This window comes from Hippopotamus amphibius, chromosome 16 (assembly GCF_030028045.1).
Source record: "Hippopotamus amphibius kiboko isolate mHipAmp2 chromosome 16, mHipAmp2.hap2, whole genome shotgun sequence".
Lineage (NCBI taxonomy): Eukaryota > Metazoa > Chordata > Mammalia > Artiodactyla > Hippopotamidae > Hippopotamus > Hippopotamus amphibius.
In genome coordinates, this window is record NC_080201.1 from 63,079,995 (window position 1) to 63,100,100 (window position 20,106).

At 50.9% G+C, this 20,106-nt stretch overlaps 1 pseudogene; it reads right to left on the minus strand.

Annotated features, from left to right (window-relative positions):
- Window positions 1-522: 522 nt before the first annotated feature.
- Window positions 523-19,916, minus strand: LOC130838184 (leukocyte immunoglobulin-like receptor subfamily A member 6; annotated as a pseudogene).
- Window positions 19,917-20,106: the final 190 nt, after the last annotated feature.

Sequence of the window (20,106 nt, forward strand, 5' to 3'; positions counted from 1 at the left end):
CACCATTCTGAGCTTGCCCCTTCCAGGCTGGACAGACGTTTCAAGCCACTGATTCAGTTACTCAACCGCATTACCTGAGTGTCCGCACTCGGAGCTGGAGGCACAGAGACTCAGAAACTCACACCAGGGCTGTGCACGTTATAAAGAGGATGTGTGATACGCCGTGAAGGGACAGGGCATGAGACAGAGTGGAGTGATGGACTCAGACCCTTCATGCAGAGATAGCGTCATGTCATCGGGACCTCGGGTCGTGAAGTAGGAGAATCCAGACATGGAGGAGACACCAAGACGAGGGGCAAGGGTCCTGGTGGAGGAGCCTCCTCCAAGGAGCACTTCCAGCCCCGCCGTCACCTCCTGCGCCAACGACAGCCTCCCCGCCTTTAGGTCCTCAGCACAGTTCACATGGCTCGTGCCTCCAGCTGTTCAGAACCTTCTTTGTCACCACAGCCTGTGACTGTGACATTGTTCTGAGGTTCTGTAAACCCCAGGGAGCGTGCCGCTCCATCCTGTTCACCTCTTGGTTTAGCCTTGGACCCTCGTCTGACTGAGCCACGCCTGAAACACCAGCACCCCCAGCACCACCAGGATCAATCCAGACAGAACCATGCAGATGAGGTTCTCCACTGTGTAATCTGGGAGTTGGGGGCCTGGGGACAATGGGACGGGGGTCATGTGTCGGGGGAGGGGTTATATGTCAGAAGACAGACAGGTAGGTCATACTCCACACAGCAGCCAGACCAGAGGGTCAGAGCCCCCGCCACCTGTGTGCACCCTGCTCCCCAAGCAGGATCGGTCAGGTTCCTTACCACTCGTGGAGTCTGGGGTCTGCACTGATGGGGTGATAGTAACAGGAGCCCCTGAGAATCAGGAAGCAGAGACGGTGAGCAGCTGCAAGCATCTCAGCCCAGCAAGCCCCCACAGGTCTGCACTAGTAAGTCTTCCTACTCACGTCAGCGTCTTTATCTGCTTTCACAAGGATCCCTTCCGCAGCCGCAGCTGAGGGGGCAACCCCAGTGTCTCTGATTTCCTTGCATTTGGACTTAGCTTTGGGGTCTTAATAACAGAGTAGGGTTTGGCCGCACCGCATGCCACAAGCTGGGAGGGAACAGGTTTAGAAACTCTTGCAGCTTCGCTCCTCCTCACTCGCTCACTGGTCTACAGCAGCAGCCCAGGCTAAACTTAATCTGCCAGAAGGGAGGGCTGTGAGCTCAGTCTCAGTGGGGAATCCTGGGTCCATGGGTGAGAGGTGGGTGCCCAGGGGCTCCCCAGGGTCAGAAACACAGAGGAGTGGCACCTGGGGCTCCCAGTCTTTGCCCAGCCTTGACCAGTTCACTCCCACGCCTCCGTCTGCATCAGGAACCTTCAGCTGACCTTCTTTTGTTATTACATGCATTCCTTCACCCTCCAAATTATTATGGACTGTCTGTATATCTACTTATGTATCTGTGTCTTATATACACATATTATATATACATATGCTGTTACATATTCATATAAAATATGTATGTGTGTATTATATATGTATATTATATGTGTGTGTTTATATATAATATATATGTATGTAATATATTATGAATATATAATATATGTATTATATGCATATTTTATAGACTGTAAGTATATCGACATGTGCAGAGACAGACGTATATACACATGAACATGCGTGTGTGAGTGTGTGCACATCGTGCCTGTGTGTGTTGGTGGCAATGATAAAGGACAGCTATCCAACCTCTGCTTTCAAAGAATGTGTTATCTGGTGGGGAGAACAGTTATTAAGGAGTAAAATGTAGAACAGACAAATTAGATCTACAAATAGAAAAAACTGTAATACATTTAGGATCAGTCAAACACTTTGAAAAATTAAAATAGGTGTTAAAGGGGTAGGACCTATCTGAATAGGGTCACCCAGTGAAGGCTTTATTTGGAGGAGGATTTTAAATCAAAGCTTGAAGGGTGAAAAATCGTGAACCTTGTGAAGAGAGATTGCCAATATTTATCACATAATAAATGCCTGTGTCTTTTGCCTAAGCTATTCTATTCTAAAACTAACCAAGCTAAACTAACTAAGCTATTCTATTCTAAACCTTTAACCAAGAGATAGAGAGTCACTGTTTCCACATAGCCCTGTGCATTAGGTACTCATGTAGAGGGGTATTCATCACAGAAGTATGACATATCAAAAGCCTGGAAATAAACAAATGCCAATTACAGAGCACTAAATAAATATATTAGGACTTCCTTGGCGGTCCAGTGGTTAAGAATCCGCCTTCCAATGCAGGAGACGTGGATTTTGATCCCTGGTCAGGGAACTAAGATCCCACGTGCCTCAGGGCAACTAAGCCCACGTGCCTTGGAGCCCATGTGCCACAATTAAGACCTGATGCAGCCAAAAATAAATAAGTACATACATACATTAGGATACTTTCAAGCAAGGGAATACTATACTGCCATTAGGGTCTAAAATGGATTTGTATGTAGTAATACCAGATCATTCTTTAGAATGTCCTAATTCATTTAAAAAATGGAGTGGTTGAGAACTGTGTCTATAAGACATTGATGATCATCTACCCACAGAAGGTGTGTTTGCAGAATAACAAGGGAAAGATAGAAGGGTGTCGTCAGTGGTTGACTTTGGGTGGGGGAGCTGGGGATTGAGCCAGTGGTGACAGAGATGGAAAGGTGCCGTCCGCTTCTTTCGCACCACTTGGAAACCACCTGCAACGTATGTTGTGCTTGTGCCACGTCGGTGTATTGCCATTAGAGAGGAAGGAGGGGGAGGGGAGGAGGAAAGACTTAGGGGTTTTCAGTGATGATGCCTTCCACCTGTGGGAACGGGGGCCCAGTGGGAGATGGTGGTGCCTGGACTCCAAGGAGGGCAGAGGTGGGGAAGACATCGTGCATCCAGAGAGGTTGCCTGGCAGACACCGTGCTAGATGGGAAGGGGTGGAAAGGGAAGGAGGCACCACGGACAGCTCCTCACCTGTGACCACCAGCTCTAGGGCGTTGCTGGGACACGACAGCTGGAAGGGGGCGCTGCTGAGTGAGCCGTAGCACCTGTAAGTGCCCCCGTGGTCCACGGTGGCAGGGTTCATGGGAAAGTGTGCCTGGAACACCCCACCTTTGTACTGAGACCTGAGGTGCAGCGGTGCACCGGCTTCCCCCTCCTTAGACAGAAGGAACGCATCAAATAAGCTCCTGGTCTGACACAGCAGGGTCACGTTCTCTCCTGGGGCCACCGTGGGGCCCGGCTGGGCGGACAGGGTGGGAGGTGCATCCTGAGGGAACAAGCCTCGGAGAGAAGTCCACAGTGTCAGGGCAGCTGTGTCCTCGGGCGCCCATCCCTCGACCTGAGCTGAGACTCCTCTCAGGCCCCCAACCCAAGGGCGTTTCACTGTTCCTTCTGTTCCTACTTTTCCTAAGAGCGTCACATCCCTCATCCCACCTCCTGTTCTCTCCCCACCCTGCATCCCCAACAAGCCCTTGAGACCAAGTCTGGGGCCCAGAGAAAACAGGAGGGTGGGCTGGGGCGGGGCTCCTCACCTGCCACCAGGATGTCCAGGGGGTCACTGGGGGCCGACCACTCGGAGGAGAGGTTGTGTCCACCGTAGCATCTGTACCGGCCCCCGTGGGCGTCGGTCACCCGGCCCAGGGGGACGTCGGCCTGAGAGAGCCCGGCCTGGGGCTGCCGGGCAGGGCGCTGGGGGAGGTCCTGTCCCCCCTCCTTGGACAGAGCGAATCTGTCATAGCCGACATCAGAGCGACACTGGAGGGTCAGGCTCTGTCCAGAGGCCACGACAGGGCCCTAGGGGGTCAGGAGGGAGGGCTTCCCAGACACACCTTGGAGAAAAGGTGATCATGTTTCCAAGAGAGGCAGGCTCCCCACACACTCCTCTGCCCCTGGGGCTCCCCACTGCTGGTCCTTGTGTGTCTCTGGCCTCACCTGGTGCCACACCTGAGACGAGGCTCCTCGCTACCTATCGGGGATGGGGGTGGAGTTCTGTGGCAAGGGTGTGAATTTCTCACCTGAGATCAGGAGCTCCGGGATGTTGCTGGAGGAAGACCACACATAGGGAGAGCTCTGGAAATACCCGTAGCACCTGTACATCCCCCTGTGATTTGGGCTCACGGGGCTCACGGTGAAGAGGGCCTGGGACCACCCGTCGGATCGGCGGTGTGAGTCCAGGTATCTGGGGTGGTGTCATCCTCCTTCCCACAGAGCAAACCGGTCAAATGCCTGCCATGAGCCACGCTGGAAGGTCACGTTCCCTCTTGAGGGCACAACGGGGCCTTGCAGGGCTGAGAGGGTGGGTTGGCTGTGGGCGCCTAGGAGAGAACAGCCAGTTGTGTGGAGAGGGGAGAGGACACCCGAGGACATGATGCTGAGAGAAGTAATCCAGTCGCGTGGCTCCACTTACATGCGGAATCCAAGATAGTCAAGTTCATGGAAGCAGAGAGTGGGATGGTGGTTGCCAGGGGCTGGGGGGAGGGGAAGGAAGTGGGGAGGTTTACTGGGTAAGAGCTTCACTTTTGCAAGACAATTAGGTTCTAGAAATCTGCTGCAGAACCTCGTGTAGCTAATTACCGTATTGTGCACTTAAAAAGTTAGGAAGATTCCATATATGTGAGTTAGCATACAGTATTTGTTTTTCTCTTTCTGGCTTACTTCGCTCTGTATGACAGACTCTAGGTCTATGCACCTCATTACATAGTTCAATTTCATTCCTTTTTATGGCTGAGTAATATTCCAAACTCATATATATGGAATCTAAAAAAATGGCACTGATGAACCCAGTGACAGGGCAAGAATAAAGATGCAGATGTAGAAAATGGACTTTAGGACATGGGGCTGAGGGGCGGGGGGTGAAGGGGAAGCTGGGACGAAGTGAGAAGTAGCATAGACATAGATACACTACCAACTGTTAGATAGCTAGTGGGAAGTTGCTGTATAGCAAAGGGAGATCAACTCAATGATGGGTGATGCTTTAGAGAGCCGGACGAGGAGGGTGGGGGGCAGTCGGGGGAGGGAGGGAATATGGGGATATGTGTGTAAGTGCAGCTGATTCACTTTGGTGTACTCAAAAACTGGTACAAGAGTGTAAAGCAATTATATTCCACTAAAGAGCTTAAAAAAAAAGGAAGAGGGTAGATCTCATGTCAAAAGTTCTTAGCATAGTAGGGACTTCCCAGGTGGTCCAGTGGTTAGGACTCTGCGCTTCACTGCAGGGGACACGGGTTTGATCCCTGGCCGGGGAACTAAGATCCTGCATGCTGTGCAGCAGGGCCAAAATAAAAAAAGCCCTTAGCATAAAACAAAAGTGGGGAGGGAGAAGACCACCCCCCCAGGTTGTCAACAGGACTTGACTATGGAAAGGAGGTTCCTCTGAGGCACAGCTGGCTCGCCTGTGACGACCAAGTCTGGAGGCGTACTGGGCACTGACCAGCTCGTCCTGCTGTGAGACGTGCAGCGGTGCCTCCCCACGAGGCTGTGGGTCACGTGTGGGGTGGAGACCTCGGCTTTGTCGCTGCATCCCAGGGGAAACTTGTCTCTCTGGGGCTTCGAGACCCTCTTCCAGTACAGGTAGTATTGGCTGGCCTTCTGAGACCCCTGACACCAGGTTCTCACAGCCTCCCCGGAGGGATGGCAGAGCTCAGCTCCGCCCAGATGGTGGGTTTGAGCAGAATCTCTAGAAGAGAGTCAGAGGCTGCAGGCGCCACGCTCTCCTTGCGTCAGCGTCCTCTGGCCCTCAGCCCCGGTGCCCCTCACACATGTTCCCCATTCATCAGTTCAGAATTCAGCAAAACACTCTCTGACATAAATCATAGCAATGTCTTCTTAGGTCAGTCTCCCACGGTGATAGAAATAAAAGCAAAAATAAACAAAGGGGACCTAGTCAAACGTACAAGCTTCTGTACAGCGAAGGAAGCCATAAACAAAATGAAAAGATTACCAACGGAATGGGAGGAAATATTTGCAAACAATGTGACCAGCAAGGGCTTCTTCTCCAAAGTACCCAAACAGCTCATACAACTCAATAACAAAAATCAACCCAATTAAAAAATGGGCAGAAGACCTAAATAGATACTTCTCCAAAGAAGACATACAGGTGGCCAACAGGCACATGAAAATATGTTCAACATCGCTAATTATCAGAGAAATGCAAATCAAAACCACAGTGAGGTATCACCTCACACCAGTCAAAATGGCCATCATCAGAAAGTCCACAGACAATAAATGCTGGAGAGGGTGTGGAGAAGAGGGAACCCTCCTGCACTGTTGGTGGGAATGTAAATTGGTGCAGCCATATGGAGAACAGTATGGAGGTTCCTTAGAAAACTAAAAATAGAACTAACATATGATTCAACAATCCCACTCCTGGGCACATGTCCAGAGAAAACTCTAACTTGAAAAGACACCTGCACCCCAATGTTCGTAGCAGCACTGTATATAGTAGCCAGGGCATGGAAACAACCTAAATGTCCACTGACAGATGAATGGATAGAGAAGATGAGGTACATATACACAGTGGAATACTACTCAGCCATAAAAAGAATAAAATAATGCCATTTGCAGCAACATGGATGGACCTAGGGATTATTCAAAGTGAAGTCAGAGAAGACAAATATCATATAATATCACATATATGTGGAATCTAAAATATGATATGACTGAACTTATTTACCAAACAGAAACAGACTCACAGACTTTGAAAACAAACTTATGGCCACCAAAGGGGAAAGGGTGTAGGGGAGGGATAAATTAAGAGTTTGGGATTAGCAGGTACACACTACTATATATAAAATAGATAACCAACAAGGACCTACTGTATGGCACACAGAAGTATATTCAATATTCTGTAATAAACCATAATGGAAAAGAATATGACGATGGATGGATAGATAGCTGCATCACTTTGCGGTACACCAGAAACGAACACATTGTAAATCAACTATACGTCAATAAAAAATAAAAATAATTAAAAACAAACTAAAGTTCCTCTTCTCCATCCTCCACGGGGGTCCCACATTGTCTCCAAGGAGGACCCAGGACCTGGGACACCTGGGGATGAGCTCACCTGCCTGCACGTGGATCCTCTGGATCAGACACAGCCCTCGAAGAGAGATCCCAGTAAGAGGCCACTGGTTCCCGAGTGGATTCCCACCTCCCCTGAGCCTTCCAAGTTCATGGGGTCTCCCCAAAGACCACAGCATGAATGGGGGATGTGCCCCTCCCACATCAGTGTTTATCTCCATCCTTCCCCAAACTCACCGAGGCAGAGAAGGGCAGTAGAGGGGACGGTCAAGGTGCCGCCTCCCACTGGACAAACCTGCACAGATGGGCAAAACCACAGAACCTGGCAGAACAGACAGACCCACTGGATGTGGGCAGTGAGGGGCTTTCCCATCTGCGGGCTCGGGGGAAGGGGAATGGCTCCTTCCTGGGGCTCCAGAGGGCACCTTCTTCTGCAAACAGTTGGGACCCAATCCAAAGTGCCAAGCTTGTGCCTGCCAAGTGTGACTTCCTTCCTGGAGAGGATGGGGAACCAGGTTCCAGTCTGGAGTGTGTCTCGCAGGCCGCGTACAAGCTGGGTGTGCCAGAGAAAACATCACTTCCCTTCTGGGGACGTCCGTACATGGGATTGTCTTTCCTTCCTTCAGCCAGCCAGCCAGCAAATGTCTCTTGAACCTTAGATTGTTCCAGGCCCAGGACATCCATCTGTGAACCAGACAGATGTAGTCACAGAGCTGGCAGAGATCATATGATGGAGACAGACCTAGTTCAGTAACTAGTTTCACAATTCATTACTTGCTCGAAAAAGAGAAATACATGGAAATATGAGAATGTATAACAGGAGGGAAATATGAGTTGTATGTTACAAACAAACAAATAAATAAATAAAACCTGGTACCCATCCTTCTAGGGGCATCCTTAAGATCTGATCACGCATTCACCATCACTAATTATCAAGGAAATGCAAATCAAAACCAGAATGAGATATCACCTCACATCTATTAGGTTGGCTATTATCAAAAAAACAAAACAAGAACAACAACAACAATGACTGCTGGTGAGGATGTGGAAAAATTGGAACCCTGAACACTGTTGGTAGGAGTGCAAAATGGTGCATCTGCTGTGGAAAACGGTATGGAGTATTCAAAGTATTCAAAATAGCACTGCCGTGCAATCCGGCAATCCCAGCCCTGGGCATTGACCCAAAAGGACTGAATCAGGATCTCAGAGGGAACTGGGCACTCTGTGTTCATCACTGCAGCATATTCACATCAGCCAAGATTTGGAAACAACCGAAATGCCCGTCGAAGGATGAATGGATACAGAGGATGTGGTATATGCTACAACAGAATATTACTCAGCCCTAAAAAGAAGGAAATTCTGCTGTTGTTTGTGACAACACGGATGAGCCTGGAGGATGTTGTGTTAAGTGAACTAAGCCAGAGAAGAAGGACCCATCCTGTGTGATTCCACTTACACGTGGTGTCTACCATGTCAGCTCACAGATGCAGCGAGTCGCTGGTGGTTTCCAGGAGCTGGGGGAGGGGGAAATGGGGAGTTCGTGTTCAATACGTACAACGTTTCAGTTATACAAGGTGAACAAGTACAACATGGTGCCTGTCGTTGACCATGATGTTTTGTACACCTAAGAATTTCCCAAGAGAGTAAATCTCATGTTAGGTGTTCTTCCCACAGTAAATTAAAAAATAAAAATAAAAAAAGCTGGCTCTGGTACCAGATGTCACAGTCAAGAAGGCAGACTAGCCCATGTTCTGAGCCCCCTTAAGCTCCAAATACAGAGAAGTTCTGAATAAAATGTTTGTAAAGAATGTGGCCATGGTCTGAAAAAGAGGGCACAGTGGAGGTTTCAGAAAAGGAAAAGGCATGCACAGTAGTGCAGAGAGCTGAAGCTGCTGGGACCAGCTAAGGGTCGTCTGTGCCAAAACAGCACCATCTGTGCAGGCAAAATGTACAGGGCAGAGAAAGGGCACCGAGGTCCCGGTGTGGCTGAAGTCTGTCTATGGCGGGGACTGGAACAGCTCTCCTCCAGAGATCTAGGAGTCCTGTCTAGAACTGAGCTCTTTTCACATAGTTGGGAGAAATAAGTGATTCCAACAAAGACACGTTATCCTAAAGCATCTACTCTCACTTTGTTCAATAAAGAAAAGAATGTTTTGTCTTTTTAGAGATAAAATTCACAAAAATCGGATGATTTTAAGGTTTAAAGTTTTGGTATAGTCACTGTGTTGTGCAACCAATACCTTTATCTAGTTCCAAGACATTTGAATCACCCCAAGAGGAAATCCCAGACCCACTAAGTGGTCACTCCTGTTGCTGCTTCTTCCCCCATGCCTTTGGCAACCACTAGCATATTAGTAAGTTAGGAAAGAAAATTCATAAGCAAAACCTATTACCTCTTTAAAAAAATGGCCAAAAGACATCCGAAGGGGTGAGTAAAATGGTCTGTCCATACCATGGAATGTTATTTGTCAACAAAAAGGAATGAAGCGCTGACGCGTGCTACAGCGTGACGAACGTTGAAAACATTGTGCTAAGTGGTAGAAGCCGGCAACAGAACACCATCTATTACGCAGTTCCATTTCTATGAAGTGTGAATAGGCAAATCTACAGCCACAGAAAGATAAGTGGGTGCCCAGGGCTGGGGAAAAGGGGGAAATAGAGAGTGAGGGCTAATGATTTTGGGGCTTCCTTGGGGGTAATGAAAATGCTCTAAAATTGATTGCGGTGATGGTTGTACAACTCTGAACCGTACCCTTTAAAGGGGGTGAATTGTATGGGATGTGAATTATGCCTCAATAAAGCTGATACCCAAAACAAACTCTGAAGCAAATGAAAAGACCTCAACTGAAAGTTCAGATCAATTATACACAGATGATGTTTAATTATAGTAAACAGATACTCAGTTCATTCATAAAAGGAGAACTTCAGTTGAAAGGTGCGCTGAGAAATTGTTTCTTTTCTATGAGATTGGGTCATTTCTGAAAGTTGACCACAAGTACCACTGGGAAGGATGTGGAGAAACAGTCACTTTTCTTACATGTGGCTGGCAGGGCTAAAAAAGTGGAATGACACCAATTTCATAGGATCCACTAAATTATATAATCAGTAAAAGTGTGGCATGCCCATCTTCTCTCTAGGAATCTGTGTTGAAGACCCGTGATGACAAAGGGACATTGGTGTAATATGTCATCGAAGCTCTATTTGTAAAACCAAAGTACAGAAACATTTGGGGGCTCTGGGGGAGAAAGCAGATGTAAACAGTGAAGAGGATTTATATGCACCGCTGTGCCCTGGCTTCCAGAATATGTAATGTGGTGGGTTGGGTGCTGGCCCCACAAAGATCCCACACCCTAATCTCCGGAGCCCGTGAGTAATTTACTCACCTGGTAAAAGAGACTTAGCAAGTGTGATTAAATTATGGACTTTGAGAGGGAAAGATTATCTTAGATTCTCCAGATGGATCTTTTCTTTTTTCAGCTGAAAATATTTGGAATGTATTTTATAACAGAGTTCCATTATTCTCTTTCCCCTCTCCCTTGTTACTTAAAATTTTTTTAAATTTTATATTGGAGTATAGTTGATTTACAATGTTATGTTAGTTTCAGGTGTACAGCACAATGATTCAGTTTATCCATTCTTTTTCAGATTCTTTTCCCATATAAGTTATTACAGAGTATTGAGTGGAGTTCCCTGTGCTGTACAGTAGGTCCTTGTTTATTATCTATTGTAGGTATAGTAGTGTGTATATGTTAATCCAAAACTCTGAATTTATCCACCCCACCTTTCCCCTTCAGTAACCACAAATTTGTTTTAGAAGTTTGTGAGTCTGTTTCTGTTTTGAAAATCAGTTCATTTGTATCATTTTTCTTAGATTTCACATATAAGTGATCATATGATATTTGTCTTTCTCTGTCCAGCTTCACTTAGTACGATCATCTCCAGGTCCATCCATGTTGCTGCAAGTGGCAGTTTCATTCTTTTTACTGCTGAGTAACATTCCATGGTATATATGTCCCACATCTTCTTTATCTATTCATCTGCCGATGGACACTTAGGTTGCTTCCATGTCCTGGCTAGTGTAAATAGTGCTGCAATAAACATTGGGGTGCATGTGTCTTTTTGAATTATGGTGTTCTCTGGGTATATGCCCAGGATTGGGATTGCTGGATGATATGATAACTCTATTTTTAGTTTCTTAAGGAACCTCTATACTGTTGTCCATAATGGTTGTACCAATTTATATTCCCACTAACAGTGTAGGAGGGTTCCCTTTTCTCCACACCCTCTCCAGCATTTATTGTTTGTAGATGTTTTGATGCTGGCCATTCTGACTGGTGTGAGGTGATACCTCATTGTAGTTTTGATTTGCATTTCTCTAATAATTAGTGATGTTGAGCATCTTTTCATGTGCTTTTTGGCCATCTGTATGTCTTCTTTGGAGAAATGTCTATTTAGATCTTCCAGCCATTTTTTTTTATTGGGTTGTTTGTTTTTTTGGTATTGGGCTGCATGAGCTCTTTGTATATTTTGGAGATGAAGCACGTATCAGTCACATCACTTGCAGATATTTTTCTCCCATTTCTGTGGGTTGTCTTTTTGTTTTATGGTTTCCTTTGCTGTGCAAAAGCTTTTAAGTTTAATTAGGTACCATTTGCTTATTTTCATTACTCTAGGAGGTGTGTCCAAAAAGATACTGCTGCGATTTGTGTCAGATAGGGTTCTGCCTAGGTTTTCCTCTAGGAGTTTTAGCGTATTCGTTCTTACATTTAGGTCTTAAATCCATTTTGAGTTGTTGTTGGTTTTTTTTTACATGGTGTTATAGAATATTCCAATTTCATTCTATAAGTGGAATCACAAGGGTCCTTGAAAGTGGGAGAGGGAGACAGGAGGCTGAGCATTGAAAACAGAGTTGAGATGATGAGTCAGTGAAAGATGACATGAGAAGGACTTGACTTGCCATTGTCACCTTTGACAGAGGAGGGGGCATGGGCTGAGGAATGCGTGCAGCTTGTAGATGCTGGAAAAGGCAAGGAAATGGATTCACCACTGGAGCCTCCAGAGGGAACACAGCCCTGCCGACACCTTCATTTTAGCACAGTGGGACTCGTGTCGCAATTCCAAGGTATAGGACTGTGCTGTCATAAATGTGGGCTTTTTTTAGGCACAGAGTTCATGACAGTTTCTTACAGGAGGACAAGGAAATTAGAAACATAGAAAGCAAGGTATAGAGCAACAGATATACTGTGCTAACTTTTTAAAAAGTAGGTAAAATAAGATTTCGTGGGTTTACTTATTTCTCACATATCAATTTTCATTCTGAAAACCAGAAACTAACACATATAGTCACCTCCAATATGTGGGGGGTAGAGGATGAAGGAGATAGGATGAAGTGGATTATCATTGAATATACAGTTTTATGTAGTTTTAACTTTTGAAATATATAAATTTTTAAAAATAGAAAAAAAAACCCAAGCCCAAAAGCAATAGCAAAAAAAGAGAAAAAAAGAAATACGTAAAATTGCACATATCCCCAAACACACAATTAAATCACAAAAGTGGGGAAAGCACACCTCAACAGGAATATAAACAAGAAACAAACAAGAAAAACACACCTTATGTCCAGTTAACAGCAGTGACACAGGGTAAATCCAAAAAAAAAAAAAAACCAGTAACTATATTAATGTATTAGGAATTGGAATTTTAAATATGAAAGCTACATGTGTAACATAAACAGGTAATATATCCAGTGATGTTACATTAGGTTGTGAATATCTATGAAGTTACCGTTCGGGTCCTCCTGAATACTAAGTGGTCCATAAGGAACAAAATCCCAGTAGCCTTTGTAAAAAAATTAATAAATAGAAACGTCAATTAAATAGTCCGGAGACCAGCAGGGGAGGCTCTCATGCCTTGTGATGATGAAATTGCCAACAGGAGGGTGAAAGACCCCAGAGAGGACTCCACCGGTGAGAGCCTGGACTCTGCCTACTACAGCCCCCCCGACTCCCCTGTCCCCTCTATCAAAGCGTCTCCTTCCCTTGCCCGGCTGGACTGGCACGTGGCTTGCCGTGGATACAGACACCTAATTGCAATTCTCTGTTGATCCCAAATAACCCCATCTCTGCTGGAGACGTATCCGGCAGACTCTGTTTCAGCTCAGCACCTTGAGTTCACATAACCTCCAGATCTTGTTTTCTAAATATTTCCCACTAAAAGGGACTCAAGGACTCTTAGGGAAAAGGTGGATTCCTGGTCAGGGCAGGAGGAATACAAGATATGCTTAGGACTCCATTTTACCCCCGAAAGCAGGACAGTGATCAAATCACGAAAAAGTGCATCTCCAGAAGCACAGCCGGGAGCCTCCAATGGCCAAGTCTGGGGACTGAGCACCAGGAATTACATGAGGGCACTCCCCAGCCCTCCAGGGATGCAGGGGGTGGTTTCCCACAGCCCCCATGCTGAGAGAGCCCTGATGCTCCCTGAGGTGGCCACGGAGTCAGAGGAGCAGAGAGCGCAGCTCAGGCACAGTTCCTGAAGAGAAGCAGCTTTGCGTCCAAGCCAAGCCAGCCTTCGTGCCACCGTCCACTTGTCTGTGCTGAGGAAGGGGAGGGGATGGGGGGTGGGTGGAGATCGTCCTGCTCAGCCCTGCCTCGCACAGAGGGTACGGCGGGAGGGGGAAACTCGTCGCTTATCCTGCATCCTGGATCCAGCACCGCATTCCCCCACCTGCCACTGCAGTGCCTCAGAGATGAAGCCCACCATCTGGACCTTGGATAGGATGGGTGCCAGGCTGGGCTTCGGGGCCCTGGTGGTCAGAGGCTTGGAAAGAAAGATCAGGGGAGAGTTAGAGAACTTATAAGGAAAGCTCTGCCTGGAATCAGGTTCCAGAAGCTTGGGGGCCTCCCGTCACAAACTGTGGGTCCCCAGGTGGTGAGATTCCTCATTTTGCTGCAACAAAGTAGCACAAACGTGGTGGCTTACAACTCAGATTTGTCACCTTATGGTCCTGGAGGTCGGCAGCTGGAAATGGGTCCCATGGGCTCACATCAAGGTGTCTGCAGGGCTGTGTTCGTTCCTGAAGGTTCAAGGGGAGAATCCACTTCTGTGCCTTTTCCAGCAGCCAAAGGCATCTGCATCCCTTGACCCGTGCCCCCCCCCTCCACGTTCAAGGCCAGCACTGCATGGCCCAGTGCGTCTCACCTGCTGCACTCCGGCACTGCTGACTCAGCTCCTGTCCCCAAGTCAAGGAGGCGCTGCTGTGCACAGGAGGCTGCTAAGATCTGCTGAAGCCCTGCTTCTTTTTCTTTTTTTCGCCTGCCTCCCAGGAGTGGAATGGCTGGATGGTGTGGTGATGCTCTGTGTAACTTCTGAGGCACCGCCACATCATTTTCCACAGAAGCTGCACCCTCTGGCCTCCCCCCACCAGGGCACACGTGCTCTGATTTCTCCTCGCCCTTCCCGCCACTTGCTACTCCCCTTTTCTCATAACCACCCTTTGGTGGTGAGTCGCTGTGGTTTTGATTCTCATTTCCTTCCCTGGACTTTTATTTGTTTGTTTAGGCTGCTTTGGGTCTTAGTTGCGGCACGTGGGATCTTCATCACAACATGTGATCTTTAGCTGTGGCAGGTGGGCTTCTTAGTTGCAGCATGCATGCGGGACCTAGTTCCCCGACCGGGGGTCACACCTGGGCCCCCTGCATTGGGAACTCAGAGTCTTACCCACTGGACCACCAGGGAAGTCCCCTCCTCTGGACTTTTGATCCAAGACCGTGGGGACACGAGGAGGCCAGAGACCAAGGAAGGCAGAGACAGTCCCAGGAAGACAAGAAATGGGATTTGGGGAGACGCAGGGCAGGTGAAGTTCGGGGCTCCCCAGGTAAAGCAGGTGACAGGTGTCGGTGACAGCTTGAGCTGCAAGTTCCAGGTTCTCAGAGGCGGCTGGGAATGTGGGGCTCCAGGAGGAGGGGGGATTCCAGTGTGGGAGTCCTGTGCTCAGATGTGGAAGGGAAGCCCCAGAGGCTGATATGACCAAGGGGAGAGGAGGGGACACTGAGGAGATGACTCGAGCTCAGCCACGTGGAGCTTCTGCAACGGGGCGGGAGGAGGAGGAAAAGGAAGAGGGCAGCAGAGGCTGGAGGGACCCGGGCTCCTGTCTTAGAACCTGGAGAGAAGGGAGACCAGGAGGGAGTGGGGGGAGGGACCATGATTAGGAGTGTCAGGCATGGAGGTAACCCTGGAGACAGGAGACTGACAAACCCAGGAGAGCCCAGGATGCATCACCCCTGCACCCCATGCACTTCTGAGGACGGTGTCCTGGTCGGGCAGGGCAGCCGCCAGTGGGTGCACCGTGGAGGACACAGCCCATGTTGGGCGCTGTGTCCTCAGGCTCCAGTGGGAGCCTCAGAGCCCTAGGGAATGTCCATCCTGGGACCCTGGGGTCCAGTCTCTCTGGGAGGCATCCTTTGGTTTCCATCCTTGTGGTCCATGTTGGGACCTGCTCCAGCTGTGCCCAGCTTCTGCCAGAATTGCCACCAGGACCAGCAAGACCACAGCAGCCACACCCATGCAGACGCAGTTCCCCAGCGTGTCATCCTGGGAGGTGGGGGCTGGAAGCAGAAATGGGGCGGGGGTCACTGACAGGTGGACAAGACGCAGCCCCACCCAGGACCAGGGCGCGGAGGCAGGAGTGAATCCCCCGTGGCCCGAGGACCTGTCTCTGGCCAGCACTTCCCCAGGCACAGTCCCAGGGGACTTACCTGTCTGGGAGCTGGAGCCTGTGGGTGGGGGGCTGCTTTCACTGGGGCCTCCTAGGAGTCAGAGAGAGCTGATAAATATCCGGCAGCCTCTCCTGAGCTGGGAGGACAAGGTGGGGCACCAGTGCCCAGAGAACCTCGGTCCCTACCCCCCAAACCCAGGCCTGCCTGCAAGCAGGGCAGGGTGAGGGGCCACCCCCCAGCAGAGCCCCTAGGAGTGGACGCTCCAGGCTGAAGCCTGCAACTCCCCAGCGGAGGAGGGAGCTGAGCATGGGGGGATGGGGAATGAGGTCCGGGGGCCCCTGTGAACGGGCAGGAGAAGCGCTGATCCCGAGCTCCCAGTCTCTCCCACTCAGCCTGGCCCCTCCCCTCCTGCAGCATCCACCCAGCTGGCCTCTCTCTCCACCTCTCGAGTCTAGGTGATGCCCCCCAGACTCCAAGGAAGGGAGGCAGGGAGACCTGGGGACACAGGGACAGCACCCTCTCTGCTTCCATTCCTCTGGGGGCTGCACGGTCCCTCAGAACATCTCAATCCCCGCCCCTACATTAGCACAAAGCAGCTGGTCTCTGGTGCGACGAAAGTTGGGGGAGGGGTGCACCATCTCACCTGGCCACAGGGTCAAGGGGTCCTGAGGGCTGACCTCACCTAGAGGGGCCACTGTGCACCTATAGTTCCCCCAGGTCCGTGGGGAGGGGGGCGTGGTCACAGGGTCAGGATAAACGAGGCGGATGCCTCCAGGCTTGGAGAGTAGGGCCACCCCTGGACACTGTGCATCTTATTTGTGGGATGTCTGAGTCAGGAGAGGAGGCACTGGACTTTAAAGGAAGAACTCTTCCCTCATGCCCTCCTTCTGTCCCTGAGGGAGGTCAGAGCCTTCCCAAAGGACCCTGACTCCAGGACATCCTGGGGGCTGACCACACACAGGGACAGAGACGGCTTCATTCCAAAGGTCCCCCAAAGCACCGTCCAGCCCTGGTCAGGGGCCCCTCCTGGACCATGTGACTGTCCCAGTGAAGGGTAGACCACACCACAGGGGACACATGGCCTGAGGGCCCACAGATTCTCATCCAGTGGAAAGGACAGTTTAACACCATCCTGAGGAAAAAGACACAGGCTCCCTTGAAGGGGGTCTATCCCCCCCACCTCTGGAAGCCCACTCCCCGCCAGCCCAGCAGGGCCAGCTCTGTGTCTACCCGGATACTGGGGCTGAGTGTCCAGGTCATCGTGGTGTCCAGGTGAGACCAGGCTCCAGGGACCTGAGCCAGGAGTGAAGGCAGAGGGACCTGTGTGCAGAGGGGAGAGGGGACCAGAGAGCCTGGGGGTCAGGAGGGCAAAGGGAAGCCTGTGGACAGAGGACACAGCTGGGGACAGGGTCCAGGGACCTAGGACAAACCTGAGGGCTGAGCAGAGACGTGCTCACCTGTCACCACCAGCTTCAGGGGCTCACTGGGCTCAGACCAGCCAGAATCTTTCATATAGATGCACTGATAACGCCAGGCACTGTCTTCCCTCACAGCAGCGATGGGGAATCTGGCTTCTGTCTGGTGTGGACCAAGTTGAGACACGCTCTTCTCATCCTTGAATTGACCTCTGTTGTCCTTGTTCTCCAGGCGGAAGCTCTCAACCCCAGCAGGGCCCAGGCACACCACGGTCACAGGCTGCCCCCGGGGAATCACAGAGCCTGGCTCGGCTGAGATGGAGGGTCTGGGCAGGGTCCCTGGGAGGGATGAGAGCAGGATCTCAGGGTCTATCATGTGGAAATCATCACATCACAAAATTCACCCATTTTAGTCGCTCAGTTCATCTTTTTTTTTTTTTAAGGAAACTTGCAAAGTTGTGCGACCATCACCACATCCAATTTTAGACCACTCTCCTCATCCTGCCCAGTAGACTCCACCCCCCACCCCACCCCACCCCCAGCCACTGTCTGCTCTGCCTGTATGTAAATTCTCCCCACTGCGGAGTTATTTTCGCTGCTTGACTTAAGGACCCGAGACTTGGTCACGTCTTGCTCAGGGTGACGTGGGAGGTGTCAGACTGGGGGGAGGCGGGCATGTCTGCTGCAGGGGGCGGCTCCCTCCTACCACGGCCGCTCTAGGGGCACAGAGAGGGCTGGGAGGGAGGCACAGGATGGGGATGGCCAGGTCCTTCCTGGGGCAAGAAAGCAGGAGTCTGAGTAGGTAGGCATGATCTGGGCTGGGTCCGAAGGGCAGCTGGTAGCCCCGGGTGGGATTGCGTGGGGTGAGGGGGTGCAGTCTGCAGAGCGGCAGTGGAAGTGCAGGCTCTGTGCATGTGTGTGCGTGTGTGTGTGTGTGTGTGTGTGTGTGTGTGTGTGTGGAGGAGCTGGAGCACAGCTCTGGTCACACATTCCCCAGCGGGTAAGGATCCCTGTGTCCAGTGCACGTTCTCTGTGCAGAAATCATCCCTGGGCTTTCTCCGTATTTTCTACCTTCATCTCAACTTGTTTCCGTTTCCTTGTTACAGAGGCTCTGGAAACCCCATGGGTCTCAACGAGGCTGGGGGCAGGGGGAAGAGAGGGCTGTAGCCCTGAAACAGGACGTCAGCAAAATCCCCTGTAGAGGCGGGGAGCCGCCAGAGGCCACTCGCCCTTTCTTTCCTTCGACCACATCTCAGTTCCCATCTGTTCATTGACTGATGCCTCCATGAACCACTGGTCCCACAAATATGTGAAACACCCAGGATGCCTGCCCTCTTGGGGCTGGAAGTCCAGAGGGAGGACAGATGTTGACAAATAATTGTGTAAATCCACGGGTACAGAGTCTGATACGAGCCCTTGGGGCGAGTGTGGGAGTCTCGGGGCAGCCGGGAGGCGGACCTGCCCTCTGCCAGGAGGTCGGAGGGGAGAGGTCTCTGAGCTGAGCTCTGAGGTCAAGGGTGAATTACCCAGGCCGAGGGACAGGGCACACTGGGCATTCAGGGTGGAGAAACCAGCCCGAGAGGAGGTTGGAGCTGAGAGGGAAGTTGGCATTTAGAAAGTGAAAGGAAACCAAGGTAACTGAGATGAGGGAGCAGACAGCGCGGGGACAGACAGGCCCAGACCAGAGAGACCCATGGGCCTCGGTGTGTCTGCCGGTGACCTGTGAGAGGCTCTAAGGAAACTAGTAGTGTCCTGAAAATACAATACATACTATATATGCATTTAAAGTTTTTAAGTAAAACTTGAAGATGCTCATTTAAAACCACATCACTGGTGAGGAGCTGCGTGCGGGAGGATGGAGAAGACGGGACAGAGGACTGGCTCCGAGTCAGCCCTCAGCGAGGTCCTGTGCTCTGTGCGGGGGCTGCCGAGGGGTCTGGGCCTGCGTGGGGAGAGCCCGCGGGCTCAGCCTGGCCCTGATGGTCTGAAGTGTGCCTGCGGGGCCGTGGAGAGCAGAGGTGGAGAGCGGGGGAGAGACCTGGGCGAGGGGTACGCATCTGGGGTTGTTTGCCATTCGGGGCACATGTCGGGGCCCCCAGGATCAGCTCCGCTGTCACCTAGGGGTGCAGCGGGCACCGGGGAGGGACTCACCCGCCTGTGTGTGGATCCTCTGGCCCAGACAGAGCACTGGAAGAGAAGCGCTAGTGAGACCGTCGCCCACTGCCCGGTTTCCTCACAGGGCTGAGGTCAAGGGGGCCTGGAGGAGCCCACAGGGGTGCGGGGTCATCTTCCCTAATTTCCCAACACCCCCCCCAACATTACCTCTGAGTACAAGCCCTCCCCTTGCTCTGAAATGGTCTCAAGACAAACCCCAACCCCCTCTTCCAAACAAGTGCTCCTCCCCACAGCCCTTCTGGGCCTGAACTCAACCCCGTACCCAGGCACCATTTCCAGGACGGAACCTTCCGTGGTCAGACGGAGGTCTTGGCCAGAGCCCAGGGGCCGGCCCGGGGGGGCCACTTTGCCCTCCTAGGGCCCCAGCGTCTCCTGGGCTGGAGCCGGGTCTGAGCCGGGAAGGGGAGCCCCTCTGCCCCTGGATTCCTGCCCCTCCGTTCCAGGACTCACCCAGGCCCAGGAGGATGGTGGGATGGGGGGACATGGCCCGGCCCCTGCCCCCGGCGCCGTCCTGGAGTCTGTGGGTGAAGGACAGAGCCTGCCGCTGACACACGAGAAGAGGATGTGGTGGCCCAGGGGCCCTTTATGGGGTTTCTGCATCAACCTCCTCACACAAAGGGGAAGAGGTCTCCCTCCCCTCCGGTCCACGTTTCCCACTAATGAGATGAGGGAGGCCGGCTTCCAGAAGATGTTTGTTCCCCCTGTACTTGGGTGAGGCTGAGCTCATCTCTGGATGCACCCCCCGAGGTGGGAGCCTCCTTCTCAATCT